Here is a 17,859-nt window from a genome sequence, read left to right as displayed (position 1 = left end):
TAGAAAGGTTATTTTTACAATACCACCCACTAGTTTCCTCCAGCTATTAATAAGCCATCAAAAATAAGGAAGCTTGAAAAATTACTCAAAGTCAAGAGGAGCTCAGAGTAACATGGAAATAAGTGGACCATAGATGGGACCATAGGTAAAAATTCAGCATTTCAGAATAGTGTACAGACTTGATTTCATAATTATATATCAATAATACTTGTCTAATTATGAAAGATTCATCTTTTAAATTTAAGATGTTAATAACAGTGGAAGTAAAATAGATATGTGAGAAATTTTCTAAGAAATAATTAGTTATAAATCTGAACTGTCCTAAAATTAGCTTTTTAAAATAAAAAATAAATATAACTGTGATATATAAGAAGTGCAAGAGAAGAACAGAAATGGTAAAGCATCCAAAATAAAAATCTATAAAGATACAAAATTAAAGTAATAATATAGCCAATAGAACAGAATCTGAAAGTTTCCCAGATTTGATGTCTAGAAATGAGCAAATATAACTGTGAAGACATCTCCTGTGCGGTAGCAAGAATTACAAATGTTCACTTCTAGATCAAAAGGTGCTACTTACATAAAGCTGCAACCAAGAGAAAACTCTAGCATGAGAACCAGGACCTGGGTCAAGTTTATTTTAGTTCATGACTATTGGAAGTATTCCCATTGTCATTAGATTAGTTACTAATTCCCAATGTCACCTAGATTCCTTAGGTAATCACCTAAGTCCTAGTTCTGGAAAATACCCTAATAGGAAAATTAATAGAAAAATCCCAAACCAACAGCCAGAATAAATGTTTATAAAAACTATTAGAAAGGTTAAGAAACAGAAAAAGTCTTAGTAAGAAAAGGTCATGCTTTCATTATCTATAGCTGTATTACAAAGCATTCTAACACTCTGGCTTAAGTCAATTAGATTATATTTCATAACTTTTCTCATCAGGAGCCTGAAAAGGATTTAGCTGAGTAATTCTTCTGCTCTATATAGCAACAATTATGGTCACTTGATGGTCTTCAGAGGATGGGTAAGGTGACCTAGAGAGACAGATACTGCTTGACACATATGGCTCCTAAAAAGAAAGAAGCAACTTGGTTTTTCTCTTTTTCAGTGCAGTCTCAGGGCTCTTCCACACAGTAAATTAGATAGCTAGAATTTTTACATTGGTTATAGAGAGCATTCCAGTAAGAGGGAACTAAATTAAGTTATATTGAGAAAGATCGCAAAAAATCAATGCGCAAAGGTAAATATATTTTAAAATATTCAATAAGCTAGTAGGGAACATAAAAGATAAGTTGATATTCCTACACCTATTTGAAAAAAGAAACCAAACAGTAAAATAAATAGAATGAGAAAAAATAATCAAAACTAAACAAAGTCTTCTGAGATTATGCGAGGTTAGCGGCAGGTACAAAATTTAAAAATATAATCATTGAAATAGTTGAATGAAGCTACTTTTATTTCATCTAAATGAGACCAAAACTGATTTTCCCTAAAACCAACCAAATAAGGAAAATTTCAATAAAATATTATCTACAACAGGTAGCAACAATAGTAAATAAATTTTAAATGGCTATTAACAAACTATCAATTGGAAATCTATTCACTAAGCATACTACTCTTGATAAGTAAATACAAAGAAAATGTAAAAATACATTTTTCAGAAACAGATTAATAGAAATTAGTGCTCACAAACTCTGAATAAAAATCTTATTATGAAAAATGACAGTGAAACAAAATAGCAACAGTAGAAGAACAGAAGACAGCAAAAATGTGAGTTATCAAGTGAATTAACAATATGTTTTGCTAAATATAATACCTACAAAAATATATATTTATTATTGTTTTATTTTTTTTCTTTTTTTTATTTGTGAAATCTTTTTTTTATTTTTTTTATTTTTATTTTTTTAAATTTTTATTCTTATGAGAACAAGGGTACAAAGAAAGAGGACAAGGTAAAGTTACAGTGGAAGGACAATCACCCATAACATAATTCTCAGAAGTCCCCTTGCTGATATCTTAACTTTGAAATTTCAGCCAAAGAACATTAAGATAAATAAGACAGAATCCATGTACAATTACTTTGTCCCTCAAGTCCCCAGATTATAACACATTATAATATTTCTTAACAGTACACAAGGCAATCTAAAGCCATAAAACTTATGTAACTCCTTAAACATTACAGGCATAGTATTTTCTTACATTTCCATATACATGCATATTAGCTTAAGTTAACCTCAAATTTTAAGTGAGTTCTTTTTAAGGATTAGAGTCAAAGGAGCACAGTAAAAATGGTGTTAGAGTGGCAATTGTTGTTTGCATAGGCCCACCAAAATATGAGGGACATGGAAAGAAATAACCTTGGCCTAAGTACAAAGAGACCAGACCCCTGAAGTTTCCTGGCACAAGACCAAGTCTAGGCTCCAGGCAAGCTAGATAGTCCAATCCAATACATTGTCTGTAGTGCCAACACACTTTTATTTTTCACACAGTCTTTGTTGTTGGTATCATGTTTCTGTATTAAAGATCCTGGAGTCTGCATATCTTACATTGAAGTCAGGATGTGGAGCATCCTCTCCTTTCACCTTACAATCAAAGGGCAACGCAGGGAGCCCTGTCCTGTAAGCAGGTCGTTGTTGTTGTTAAGTCTTCTCAGTGTTAAGGGAAGTCTCTTTTGAGCAGGTCAAAGTCTGAGCAGTGTAGGTCTTCCGTGGTAGAGGATTGCTTCCAGGTGATGTTATAGACCAGCCTGGATGTTTTGTGGATGGCTTCCCTGGTTCAGGTGAGAATGGATTATGTACTTTCTTCTGAGGTCTGTGCCAGGTCGTTCTGTCAATGTTCAGGGTGTAAGGTCCCTTTGCACTACAAGATTTGTGTGTTCCAATCTCTATTAGATAGGATCTTATTTGTATGTATAGTACTTTCCCATTTTAATGTGCCTATGCAAATAAGAAGCAATGCCACGTGGTGTTATTGGCACATATGGGGGCCATAGAACAATCCCAATGATTCCCATGACATGGTTCAATCATAAGCATTAAACTGGGGGACTCTTCCACCAAAATTCCTTGTTAAACAGCTCAAAAACAGAAGATAAAAAGTGGTTAGAATCATCACTGTATAAGACAACATTTAGTAAGAATTATAGCTGTCAGAGAAAAAAAATAATATTCTAAAGAAATACATGTCCATTTTATGTATCTTGAAACAGTTTGGGGTTGTCACACACAATGCACAACTTTGGACTGTGATTAGGATTGTACACTACTGAAGTTAAAAAGAGTAATGTAGGTTAGTGATGTTTGAGAGGGGGTTAGAGAGTTAAGGAGTAAAAAAGAGCTTTGTAGGGGTGTGGGAAAGGGCAGAATACAAAATGAACATTCTGTATACGCAAAACATAACATAAGAATAAGGAATATTCTGAATACATGAAGTACATGAAGTACGCGCGGGGGCATGAGCCCCCGCGCGGTTCTGTAGTTTTTGGATGCCTAGGGAGGAATTTCTCACCCCCTCCCCCCAGGGCCCGATTAACCAGGCGTGGCCCTGAAGACCCGCCTGGTGTGGGGGGAATCATGCTCGCCTGGACTAAGTGGTCAGCCCAGGGGTCCTATGGCTAGCTGTCCTGCCCAGAGCCCCCATCATACCAGTCAAAGGCCCACGAAATCCTGGCATGTGGAGTGTTCTGAGCCCAGCCGAGCCTCTGTAGTTTTTGGATGCCTAGGGAGGAATTTCTCACCCCCTCCCCCCAGGGCCCGATTAACCAGGCGTGGCCCTGAAGACCCGCCTGGTGTGGGGGGAATCATGCTCGCCTGGACTAAGTGGTCAGCCCAGGGGTCCTATGGCTAGCTGTCCTGCCCAGAGCCCCCATCATACCAGTCAAAGGCCCACGAAATCCTGGCATGTGGAGTGTTCTGAGCCCAGCCGAGCCTCTGTAGTTTTTGGATGCCTAGGGAGGAATTTCTCACCCCCTCCCCCCAGGGCCCGATTAACCAGGCGTGGCCCTGAAGACCCGCCTGGTGTGGGGGGAATCTTGTTCCCCTGGACTAAGTGGTCAGCCCAGGGGTCCTATGGCTAGCTGTCCTGCCCAGAGCCCCCAACATACCAGGCAAACACACCAAGAAATCCTGGCATGCGGAGTGTTCTGAGCCCAGTCGAGCCTCTGTCTTATTATTGTTTTAAGTATGAAATTAAAATTATAGAAAATGGTAGCATAGAAATTAAAATACCCATAATATCTTCTAAAGAGATAGAACAAATCCTCCAGAAATTAATATGGAATAACAAACTATTCTAAATAAGATAAGCAATCCTAGAGGAAAAAAATGGCGGCATCACTCTCCCCAACTTTAATCTGTAATAAAAAGCTGTAGTAATTAAAACAGTGTAGTACTGGAGTAAGCACAAACTCTCAGGTAAACAAAAAAAAATTAAAATCTAGAGAAAGATCCTTAGATGTCTGAGCATCTAGTTTTTTTTTTAATATAGGGGCAATAAATATGAAGCTGCTTCAACAAATGGTACAGGAAAACTGGTCAGCGATAGTACCCCAAAATTAACTCAGCAGCTTTCTTAACACTATTCACTATAATCAAATAAATATGTTTGGGTCCGGAGAGATAGGAAGTTTGCCACTTCCTACTGGAGATGGAAGGAGGGGCATTGTGGACAGAAAAGGGAACACTACAGTAATGGAGTAGGGAACTGTTCAACCAGGAGGAAGAAAGGATGCTGAAAGGTAGTGAAGTATTATGCATAAAACCTTATTGGCAGCAATACTGTGAACCATAGTGTAAAAAAACCTGTTTAAAGTGATCTCAGAGATACAGGCAACTGGGTGGGAGGGAAATAGGAGGCATTATTGGAAGGAAGTGAGCAGCGATGAACGGATTGGTACTGAAACTATGTATTCCTCAAACCCAATCACAATTCATGGTCACTTAAATAAACTTTAAAAAGAAATAATGAAAATAGATGAAGTGGCATATGAAACTCTTATCAATTAGAAATATTAGAAATACACTGATTAATTTAAATTTGGATTGCAAATTTTATAATGAAGATATGTCATATGTAAAACCATAAAGATAGTTCTCAAAAGAAGTTAATTTAAGAAACTACTCTATAATTCTACTTAAATTAAAAAGAAAAATTTTTATAACAAAAGACTATTCAGCGTAAAAGGTTAGAGGGTTTGATTATAAGTCAGGAAGAGTAAATTATTTAAAGCCTTAGAATTGCTCATTCCTAATTATGGCGCTAGTTAGAAACATATGCCAATGTTAAAATTCAGGGCGAGGTACAAAGATTGTACATTCTATTATATGTAAATAACAATATTATAAGGAACAAAATGAGGTTAAATAAAGGCAATAAAATATAAAGCTCTCAAGTCAGCAGAGTTGGCCGCAAAAATAATGAATGAATGAACTCATCTCTCACATACAGAGAAATAAAAAATTGGCAGTATCAAATGATATTACAAAACAGAGCAGTATGCAGTGATGGAAAATGGTAGTGGAGAAGGAAATTAGGGAAATTAATTAGAAAAAAAACAGTGGTGAATGGTTTAGGACATTCTTTTGGAGGAAGTCCCACCCGGCAGCGCTCACGGGTTACTCCTGGCTCTATGCTCGAGAAATTGCTCCTGCCAGGCTCGGGAGACCATATGGGATGCCGGGATTCGAACCACTGTCCTTCTGTGTCTAAGGCAAATGGCTTACCGCTGTGCTATCTCTCCGGCTCCAGTTTGGGGCATTTTGATGGGTATGTGGTGCAATAATTTTGTATTCTTTAAAAAAAAAGCACATTTATTTATTTATTCATTTATTTTTGGGTTTTGGGTCACACCCAGTGGTGCTCAGGGGTTACTCCTGGCTCTATGCTTAGAATCGCTCCTGGCAGGCTCAGCGGACCATATGGGATGCTGGGATTCAAACTACCATCCTTCTGCATGTAAGGCAAATGCCTTACCTCCATGGTATCTCTCTGGCCCCAATTTTGTATACTTTTCAGATGAGAAAAACTAACATATAGAGGTATAGTGGTCAAGGTATATAGAGTTAGTAAATTTGGAAAGTGAGCCTTAAAAATAAATGCATACAAATAGATTTTTTCAGAATTATAACCAAAAAGTGTTAAATTCTCCTATTCAATTGAATTTTTAAATATTAACTTTTTTAAAAGATCTAAAACAAAATTACATAGAAAGGTATACAATAAAAATAAAGGAAGGAAAAATCTTACAATGAAAATACAAAAAGTATACTTAAGGAATTGTGGTAGAGGAATTATTAAATTCTAAATAATTGTAAACTAATTATTAATTCCTTATAAAACAATAATAATTAATTAATAATCCTATTGAAGGTTTAACCAAGAAGGAAATATTTGGTTTTCTAATCGATGTGAAGGAAATTTAGCAAGTACATGTGTACTCACCCTTTAAAAAATAGAGAGAATATTAAGATGGATATGAATAGGGAGGGTGAATTGAGGATATAAAAAAGACAGGCATCTACCATGCCTAAAGAGATGTTTTACTAAGTCTATATGTGTGCTCAAATGCTAACACATTTTTTAGGCTGTCAGCATTAGACAGACACAAAAGACTGGAAAGAGGTAGATTCTGTACTTATACACTAGATATGTTGTTATATTATAGTCTCAGTTTTCTTTCTCCCCAAAGCCTACTTTGTTTTAACCTAATCATTTGCTGTGTATTCCAGAAAAATTGGAAAGATTAGTAGAGAAAGGCAAAGAGGAAAAAAAACAACAAATGCTCTGAGTAGTCTCTTGTCTGCTTGTCACAGGAATCCTGAGACAAATGGGAAATAAAGAAGAACTCTTTCAAATACCAGGAAGAAAACATAATAATATTACAGTTATAACTAAACCTATAATAGAAATACAACTACAACTAAATTTATGAATACTACAACTGCGGGACAGAACAACCTGGTTTCTATCCCTGGCATCCCAATATGATCTTCCCTGCACCACCACTGATGAATTCTGAGTGTAAAACTAGGAGTAAACCTGAGCACTGCAGGTATGGTTCGAAAACAAAGAACAAAAGCCAAATGAACAAACAAAAAGACTACTATAACTGCAATCTGGTGGGTCCTTGATTTGAGATGGAATAAGTGTAGAATTAATGATTTTGAAGGTAAGTTGAAGTTAGCGGAACATTTTATTTACAGCATAAAATTTATGCTTTTTAACATGTAGACTGACCTGGTCCCAAAGATCAAAGGACTGATTTGAAGGCCAGAGCAATAAAACATTGAGTAGAACATATGCCTTGTACACCGTCACCCCATCTAAGAGCCCATTATTTTGATGGCAAACCCAGGAATGATTGTGATCATTGAGAATTGTAGCCCCCAAATCAACCAACCAATCAACCATACAAACACACAAACAAACAAAAACTACTGATCTAGAATATAGTCTGGAGACAAATTTAACAGAGTCTTGGAATCACACCTCAAAGAACAAAGATCTCTAGTCTCCATACCTAAAAGTGACAGTTGCTACAGATTGAAATGTTAGCATCTGTGGCAATTTGAAAATAGACAAAGCTCTAAATGGAGAAAATGTTAAAGGTAATTTTAATATATGTATTTTGAGATAATATTAATATAGCAGAATGAATATTTAGATTTTTTCTTCAACTTCTAATAAAGAATGTACAAGAAAGATTTCCACTAAGAAAAAAATGAGTTATTTTGGTTTAAAATGTCCGATCCAATATTCATTTGTGCAATATACAATAAGCAATATAGTACCATATAATCTTTTTTTTTAGCATATAATCTCAGAGCAAGGAATTAGAATGTTAGGAAAAACCCTGTCAAATTTTATTTAAGCAGTTCTTACACACAAGGGTTTTTGATAACAAATATCAAATGAATGAATGAAAAAGTCACTTTAGATGGTGACAGGAAAGATTCATAGTGACAAGCAACTGAACTTTGAAATAAGAAATCAAGTCTCCTTTAAAATCAAGCAATGCATTACTTGAACAAGGGGCAATCATTGGCCTTAAGTTTCATTAACTTTCAAAAAGCCTTGAGAACTTTCTTCATCAAACAGTATTGAAAATAGAATCTAAAACAAAGGAATCTTCAAATAGTGGGCTGACAAGAAACAAAGGTTTTAGCCAAAAGTTTCCCTGGATACACCTTCCTTCCTTTCTCATGAAATCCTCATTGACCATTGACGGGGCCAGCGAGGTGGCGCTAGAGGAAAGGTGTCTGCCTTACAAGCGCTAGCCAAGGAAGGACTGCGGTTCGATCCCCGTTGTCCCATATGATCCCCCCAAGCCAGGGACAATTCCTGAGTGCTTAGCCAGGAGTAACCCCTGATCATCAAACGGGTGTGGCCCGAAAAAAATAAAAGGAAAAAAATCCTCATTGACACAATGAATAAAAGAAAGCAACGCTTTTTAAAGCTAACCACAGATGATTGAACCAATGATTCACTTTTTTGGCCGGGAGGGGGTCACACTGGGCAGCGTTCAGGGGCTACTCCTGGCTCCGTACTCAGAAATCACTCCTGGCAGGCACAGGGGACTCTATGGGATGTCAGGACTCCAAACACCGTCCATCCTAGATTGGCTGCTTGCAAGGCCAAAGCCCTACTACTGTGCTATCTCTTTGGCCCCAACCAAAGATTCACTTATATGCTACCATATAATTTAAAAACATGATATTTTGAAAAATAGGCACATCTATGGTGCCCTTTTTCACTTTTGCAATTATTGAGAATACACATAGTAGATTCCAAAATAAATAAAAGTTTTATTGAGTAAATTTTATTGAGTAAATGAGTAAAAGAAAAGTTTTATTGAGTATTAGGAGCTAATAAAAGAACCTATTGTCGTGGCGCAAGTAACAAGATGTCTGCCGTTTGTACGCTAGCCTAGGATGGACCACGGTTCTATCCTCCTGGCGACCCACATGTTCCCCCAACCCAGGAGTGATTTCTGAAAGCATAGGCAGGAGTAACCCCTGAGCATCACCGGGTGTGGCCGAACTCCCCTCCAAAAAAAAAAAAAAACTATTAATAAAATAATCAGAAATGCAAAAAATAAAAAAGTGGTTACAAAAATAAGTGTCCAAAAACTTGACATGATTACTGGAATACATATCTGACTCAAGAACTGAATCATGCGATTTTTCATGTTAAGTATTTCTTTTTTTTTTTTTTTTTTGGGCCACACCCGGTGACGCTCAGGGGTTACTCCTGGCTATGCGCTCAGAAGTCGCTCCTGGCTTGGGGGACCATATGGGACGCCGGGGGATCGAACCGCGGTCCGTCTCCTAGGCTAGCGCAGGTAAGGCAGGCACCTTACCTCGAGCGCCACCGCCCGGCCCCCATGTTAAGTATTTCTAAGAGATTATTAGAAGACCCTGAGATTCCTAAGAAGTCAAACAAAAACTCACCCTGAAGGACTCTGGATAAAAATATCAGCATTTTACAAGAGACTTAATGAACAGATCCTGGTCTAGAAGGTTATTGATTGATAAAATGGATTATCACAGATATATTGAATAAGGAGACAGAATTTATTTTAAGAATATGATGAGAGTTGATTTTATATGCATGCTCCATTACGACTTCTACTGAAGTTGTCACTTCACTTTATGAGGCTAGAGTTGAGACTCTGAATTAATTATGGTAATTTTGAAGTATCTATGTAAGAGAAAGACTATGTGTATGAATGCGTAAGTGTTTTTTAGTAATATTTTCTGATGAATAAATCAGTTTAAAATTGGAAAGCTATGTCCTCTGGTAATTTGTTCTAAAAGCCTTCTTTCCTGTGAGATTCTTTCTCAAAATTAACACACCTAAAAGACATTCATTAAACATTTATTGAATGAATGAATTCTGATGTGACACTGAGATAATATTTTAGTATTACTAAAAGAAAAGAGTATGCATGGTTTCACAAGCAAAATTTTACAATTATTAAAGAATTGCAATGAACAAGTATTCTTGGAAAGAAGCTACATATAAAGAAGCTACACATAGAAGCTACAGTAAGTTAAAGTTGTGCTTCATATATTCAAAAGTCCCCCTTTATGAGGAAAAATAAATGATATAAACAGAACAGACATAATGCATAACAAAGAACCAAAGATAGTTCCATAAAAGATACAATATAAGGTAAGCCTGAGATGAAAAATAAAAACATCATGTTCTGATTCTAATTATATTTAAAAATTATAATGATTAAAACAGTAAAATATGAAGTTAAAACTTACACACTATTTATATAAGTAGAACTGAAAACTCAGAATTCATTAACACATGAAAAGTTAGTTTATGGGCGGGAGAGATTGCATGGAGATAGGATGTTTGCCTTGCATGCAGAAGGACAGTGGTTCGAATCCCAGCATCCCATATGGTCTCCCGAGCCTGCCAGGGGAGATATCTGAGTGTAGAGCCAGGAGAAACTCCTAAGCGCTACCGGGTGTGACGAAAGAAAGAAAGGAAGGAAGGAAGGAAGGAAGGAAGGAAGGAAGGAAGGAAGGAAGGAAGGAAGGAAGGAAGGAAGGAAGGAAGGAAGGAAGGAAGGAAGGAAGGAAGGAAGGAAGGAAGGAAGGAAGGAAGGAAGGAAGGAAGGAAGGAAGGAAGGAAGGAAGGAAGGAAGGAAGAAGGAAGGAAGGAAGGAAGGAAGAAAGGAAGGAAGGGAGAGAGAGAAAGAAAGAAAGAAAGAAAGAAAGAAAGAAAGAAAGAAAGAGAAAGAAAGAGAAAGAGAGAAAGAAGAAAGGAAGGAAGGAAGGAAGCAAGAAAGCAAGAAAGAAAGCAAGAAAGAAAGAAAGAAAGAAAGAAAGAAAGAAAGAAAGAAGGAAGGAAGGAAGGAAGGAAGGAAAGAAAGAAAGAAAGAAAGAAGAGAGAGAAAAGGAAAGAAAGAGAGAGAGAAAGAGAAAGAGAGAGAAAGAAAGAAAGAACGAAAGAAAGAAAGAAAGAAAGAAAAGGAAAGAGAGAAAGAAAGAGAAAGAGAAAGAAAGAAAAAGAGAAAGAAAGAGTGAAAGAAAGAAAGGAAAAGAAAGAAAAAGGAAAGAAAGAAGGAAAGAAAGAAAGGGAGAAAGAGAAAGAAAGAAAGAAAGAAAGAAAGAAAGAAAGAAAGAAAGAAAGAAAGAAAGAAAGAAAGAAAGGAAGGAAGGAAGGAAGGAAGGAAGGAAGGAAGGAAGGAAGGAAGGAAGGAAGGAAGGAAGGACAGTTAGTTTTATCAGGAGCCAAAAGTAATTGAAAAATGAAGTATCTTTAATAAGTGCTGCTGGGAAAATTATAGCCAAATACAAAAGAAAAAAAGTAGGCCAGATAGATAGCATATGATAAAGGAATGTGATTAAGTGTGGCTCAATTCCTGGTACCCAAAGAATCAAGATACCAAGATGGTACCCAAGGACTACTCAGGGACTAATCATGAGCACAGAGGCAGAAACAGGCTTTAAATATCATCAAGTATAATCCAAAAACAAACCAGAAAAGAAAAAATCTGAACAACTGTCTCACAACATGAGGAAAAACTAACTAAAAATAGATTAAAGAGTTAGATATCAGAACAGTATTCATAAGATACACCAAAGAAAATATAGGCAGAAGCAACCATGACATAGCTTCTGGGATGCAGTCAAAGAGTTTGAAATCAATAGCAAAAGAAGTAAAAGAAAAAAATAAATGGTATTACAGCAAAGGAAAAGGATTCTGCAAAACAAAAACTATTGTTATGTTAAAAAGACCTTAACAAATCTGTTAACTTACCATACTTCTAACAAAAGACTAATAAGGAACTTATGAAACTCTACAAGGAGAAAACAAATGATCATTAAAATGTGAAGGAGAATTGCTGAACAGAGAGTTTATTAAAGAAGACATATAGATGGTCTCCAAATACATGGAAAATATGTTCAGTATCATTTAGCAGGAAAATGCAAGTAAAAACAATAAGGCAATATCTTGCATTTATGAGAATAGCATAAATCCAAACTGCCATAAACAAGTGCTGAAGAGGATATGGAATCCTCAGAAAATCTTGTTGGTCATTAGAGTGTCCCTATAAAAAGATGAAAAATTTCTCAAAATGTTAAAAAAAAATCATCTTTCATATAATCCCCTAATTCCACTTCTAGGTCTCTGTCTAATGGACACAAAGCACTAATTAAAAGGGATATGTGTACATATATATTACTGAGGGAGATTTAAAATACTCAAGCTACGTATTACCATTTGGTATAAAACACTGAGTGACTAATAAAAGTTAAAGAATATGTGGTTTGTATACAAATGGAATATTACTCAATTATGAAAAAGAAATGCTGCTTTTACCCACAATGAAACTAGAAAGTGTCAAATTAAGCAGAACACATCATAAATAGAGAAATCAAACACAACAAGAGCTCATCCAGATGCAAAATATAAACAAGCAAAATTAGGAGAAAGTCAAAATGTAATGAAATGAACCTATAGGTTCAGATCACAAAACTGTAATTACTGCCAAAGTGGGAAAGAGGAGAGGAAATGAAGGAAAGGGGTTCAATAAATTGCAGATATGAGCTCTTGGTAAGATGGTAGTTGTAGCTTATTAATACATATTCTAAAAAAGCATGAATATGAATATGTCCTGTGTTGGGACCTGAGTTCTGAACAAAGAGGGATATGCCATTTTGTAAAGGCCACATGGCAGGCTTCTATGGTTCTGAGCAGGGGAAGATGCCATTTTGTAAGAACCACATGGTATAAACTACAACAGGTCTTCACAAGCCTATTTACATAGACACTGACTCAAGCTACCTGGCCATACCTGGTAGCCTATCAGGGAAGGGCAAAGGAGTTCCTACACAGTAGCCAATCATTCTAAAGATCATTAGAAAACTGGAACCTTCCTATATCCTTTCCCTATATAATCTTCCTCATGACCTTGTTGTGCAGGGATCATCTCCTTCAGAAATTAGCTGCGCTGACCAGTGTGGGGTCTTTTTGACAGAAGGATTAAAGTATTAAACTTTATTTCACTTGAGTGGTCTCGTCCTTCAACTCCAAACCCAAGCACCTGTACCTTGAAAACATAGTAATTGTGAAAATCAATGTTAGCTCACTAAAATAAATGATGCAAAGCAATAAAATTGGTTAGAAGGACAATACTCAGAGCTGGAGTGATAGTACAGCAAGTAAAGTAGTTGCAGAACTAGGAATAAACTGTAAATATTGCCTGTCATGCCCCTCCCAAAGACAATACTCTTACTGCATGAGGATAAATAAAATATTTCTTCAAATGGATGAAAATATATTGGAGTCAGAGTGATAATACAGTGGTAAAGTGCTTGTCTTGCACCTGGACAACGTAGATTCAATCCCTGGCACCACAGATAGTCCTCTGAGTCCACCATGAATGATCTCTGTATGCAAGTTAAGAGTAATCCCTGAACACAGCCTAGCGTGGCCATAAAACATACAAACAAAAAGTTGGACATATAATTGATTATAGTAAAACTCATAAAATTATACACAGAAAGTCAATTGTCTTTTTAAAAAAGTTTAGAGTCTTAAAAAGGAGGTATATATTTTGATTCTGAATAGAGTATAATTTTTAGCCACATCAGGAATAATGTTCAATGTTTCAAAATAGGAGACAGTTTTTACAACTCCTTGATTAAGTAATACCAAGAAAAAAACATTAAAAACATTAAGAAGCGCATACAAATATAAATTCACATACAGGAGATCCACAACACACACAATAATTGGTATCTTCTAAATTAAAATCAGTTGTTCCCGGAATATAGCTCATTATTACATTAAAAGGACAGAATAACGGTTATGATACCATGAGGCAGCTTCATTGTGGATTTGGAAGGGGGGTGTGTAATATCAAGTCAAACAATCTTAGAGCTGAAGGCCCTAGGAGACTACAATACAATGTTCTCATTTTACATAATGAGAAAATTGTGGCCCAAAGAGATTAGCATCTTGCTTGAGGTCGCATAACTAACAAAAAGCTTAGACCTGGCAGCATTAGAATTTTCTAAAACTCAGTTCTAAATTATTTCTATTATATATTGATTCACCCAAGTGAGCAGAAGGATCAGGGAGGAAAAAAAAGCAAACCATATTGGACTTTAAAACAAATGTTATTTTTGTCTACATATAGACATTAAAATCTTTTATTCCCATATGATATAATTTTATTTCAATGCCATCTAAGTGGGAAATCAAGATAAGAGTCTGTCTCAATATCTCACTATGATAAATTTCAAGCATATATAAAAGCAGACTGACTAGAAAAAACCTAAATTCAGAGATGGAAATTTCTGGCACTTTGGTGATAAAGGAAATACACTAACTGTATGACAAAGGCATAAATAAATAAACTTTATTATAATCTATGTCATCTAAATAATAATACTCTAAAAAAGAAAGAACATCTACTTCAGACAATAATATGATATGCAATCCTGTTTTTATTTACTCTATACCATTTCTTCCTTCTCTCATAATATAATATTGAAGAAATTCCAAGAGCATATTTCCAATGTGTGTCTTTAAATGTCACTCCAATACCATTTTCATACATAAAAGAATGATTAGTAATTATTTGGTATCACTGTTAAAGTCAATGTTAAAATTTCTCATTGCCTCATAGATTAAATTTTCAGCACTGATTTTAAATAAAGAATAATTTAAATTTTCTGTTTTGGTCTTGAAAACAAAATAACCAAATAAACTGCAGTAAAAAAAATCACACTAGAATCTACCTTCGCAATAACAGACAATCATTGCACCTTAAAAAATGGTTGTGCTGAATGTGTGCTGTGAAAGGGGTCTAGATATAAATCCCTTTTTTTTCTATAATCACATTAAGTACCTAAATTTAATGCATGAAGTGCATTTTAATAGAGATGAGTTCATGATTAAAAATTCAGTGGCCAGGTTGCTGGCAATGTTTACATGCTATGGTGCATCAAACGATCAATTATGCCCAGATATCTAAATGATCCTGGGCAAGGAGCCACACAGAGAAAATGAAACAGAGTCTATCCTGTCACTGCATGCAAGTGTATTCTAATAAGTCATTGCAGGGATTAGAAAGGGCCACTGAAGGAGATTCTGTAGGAGAAAACCAGCTGGAGTCCTTGTCCAGGGGCTAGAATTTGAGCCTGGACTCAAACTGAAAGTGATTGTGCATGAAACTGTTGAACTGATGGTTCCTTCACCTGCTAAAAATGAATAGCCAAGATGCCCACTACAATTCTTTCCAGATCAAATAGTCAGATTTTAAATATTATTCTCCTATTCTTACACATTAAAGTGAAATTCAAAGAACTTCCTTTGGTAGATTGAATGTTAAAAACTCACTTCATCTGTTAGAACACAATTCCAAAGGAGATTACTATTATTTTTTTTTATCAGACTAGTCAATGTTGAGGCTTGGTGACTACAATTTCCTAAGGTAGAGAGCATCACTGATAGTAGCAATTTGTGTGTAGAATCTTTTGATTAGCATAGTTGACCACTGTGGCTAAGGGATACAGAAGAAACTACATCATATTTTTTTTGTATGATAGAGTATGGGCATCAAACAGAGAGGTAGACTAATAGTTCTTGAGGTTTACCAGATTTAGCAAGTAAATATATAGCAATTTCAATTAAATCTGAATTTCAGGGCTGGAGTGATAGTAAAGTGGTAGAGCATTTGTCTTGCACATGGTTAACCCGGAGTGGACTCGGGTTCGATCCCTAGCATCCTTTAAGGTCCCCCAAGCCTGCCTGGAGTGATTTCTGAGTGCAGACCTTAGAATAATCTGCTGAGCACCAAAAAGATCTATATTTTAGATAAAGGAATAATCTTATACTAAAAGTACATATGCAAAAACTTAACATTCAAAAAATACCCATTGTTGACATGGAAACCAAATTTTACTAGATATTTTATTTATTTATTTAGATATTTTATCAAGCAAATGTAATCCCTTCACCCACATATAAATTCATTTATTTCATTTTGTAAGAAGAAAACTGAGGCTTGAATAAAGAATTCATTAACACTATTGTGTGGTGCCTGTCTTTATTGCTGTAGTGCTCACCCGTTATTTAATTCGATATTTTTTTCTCTATTGTTGTGGTATCTCAATTACCTTTTTCAAGTCTTCTATCAAACTGAGGTTGGAACCCTTTAGAGGGACTCTGCCCATTTTCAGCATATTTGACTTTAGACTTATTTTTTCTCTTATTTTGTACCCCAATCTATTGCTTTTCTTTCCTTCAAACAAAACCACATACCTCGATTTTTCTAGCTCTGCCTCTAAAATAGAGGGGGAAACAAGGGAGGGTTCCAGGACCAAACAGATGTGATCACTAATGGTCAGCCAGTCAAAGAGGGGTCTATCTACTCTAGCAGCCCGGGGGGTGATGTGGGGTATATGGGTTGTAGAAAGGGAACTGGAATGGGGGAGGACATAGTTGGTGATGGGTTTTCCCCTGATTCAATGTTAATATATACCTAAAATACTACAGTGAAAGATATGTAAGCCATTATGGAAAAAAATTGTGTTTTTAATCAGAAACTTTCTTTGACTTACATGTATTATTATTATTATATCAATTATATTATATGTTATGTTATGTCACTATATTACGTTATGTTAGTTTACCTCATTATGTTAATCAATTTTCTCTCTTGAATAAATTCTTATAATAAAAAAATTAAAATGTTTAAAAAAATGAATCCATTGGGGCCGGGAAGGTGGCGCTAGAGGTAAGGTGTAGAGTAGGACGGACCGCGGTTCGATCCCCCGGCGTCCCATATGGTTCCCCCAAGCCAGGGGCGATTTCTGAGCGCATAGCCAGGAGTAACCCCTGAGCGTCAAATGGGTGTGGCCCAAAAACCAAAAAAAAAAAAAATGAATCCATTAACACAGAAAAATATGGTAGCTATGGACTTCTACTAAAGATCTATCAAACTCTTAACAGATGCATTTCCATCTCCCACAATACTTTCATTATCTCCTTAACCACACATGGAAAACAATTTAAAATTTAAGAATACAGAGAAACCTAATGAATTTGAATGTAGGGGGACCACAGAGTCTTTAAGCTCTATGTATGTCAAAGTGAAATAGCAAGACAGTTGTTTAATAGTTTGGGAGACATTTTTTCCAGATCTTCTAACAAGTCAACCTATAAAAGTAACCCATGTTCCAACCAAATCAGCTTTTAATAAAAAATATTATAGAAAACAATTATTTCATATTAATAATGTATCAATATAAAATTAATAGAAAACATATTCCTATGTGTTTTTATAGTACTCTCATGTAAATCAAATTGTGTAGAGAACAGAGTAGGTAATGAAAAAATATTCTGAAGACTTAAAAAGGTCTTCTAAAAATGTTGAAAAGCATTACAGATAAATGTTACTGATGTATGGTTCTATCATTTTTAAACATTTTAAATTTTCTGAAAGGAAGTAAAATGATAAGCATGATACTCTTTCAGTAACAGTATTGCCAAAAACAGTACCTAAAAAATAAATAAATAAATAAAAGGAGGAGGGAGAAAGAAGAAAGATGTCTACAATAGAGAAAGGAGGGATAGAAAGGAAACTGGGGACATTGGTAATTGGAAATGAACACTTGGGTTTTCAAAATATATTTTACTAAAACCCAACTATCAAAGTTTTTTTTTTAGTATTTTATGGTGTTTTAATATTTTTTTAATTTAATTTTTTTTCTTGAGTTATATGATGACTTGAGTTATGGAAACTAACTGGAGCTATCTCAACTCACAAATGAAAGATAAATAAGATGGAAAGAGATTTAAAACAATCCTAAGGAAGGCAATAATTA

At 35.4% G+C, this 17,859-nt stretch overlaps 1 protein-coding gene across 5 annotated transcripts in view; it reads right to left on the bottom strand.

Annotated features, from left to right (window-relative positions):
* NTNG1 (netrin G1) overlaps nucleotides 1–17,859 on the bottom strand; it is a 396,206-nt gene that overhangs the window by 320,606 nt on the left and 57,741 nt on the right. The window lies entirely within an intron of this gene.

This window comes from Suncus etruscus, chromosome 19 (assembly GCF_024139225.1).
Source record: "Suncus etruscus isolate mSunEtr1 chromosome 19, mSunEtr1.pri.cur, whole genome shotgun sequence".
NCBI classification, from domain to species: domain Eukaryota; kingdom Metazoa; phylum Chordata; class Mammalia; order Eulipotyphla; family Soricidae; genus Suncus; species Suncus etruscus.
Note: the sequence above shows the minus strand (reverse complement) of the source record. Positions and strands in the feature narration are given on the sequence as shown.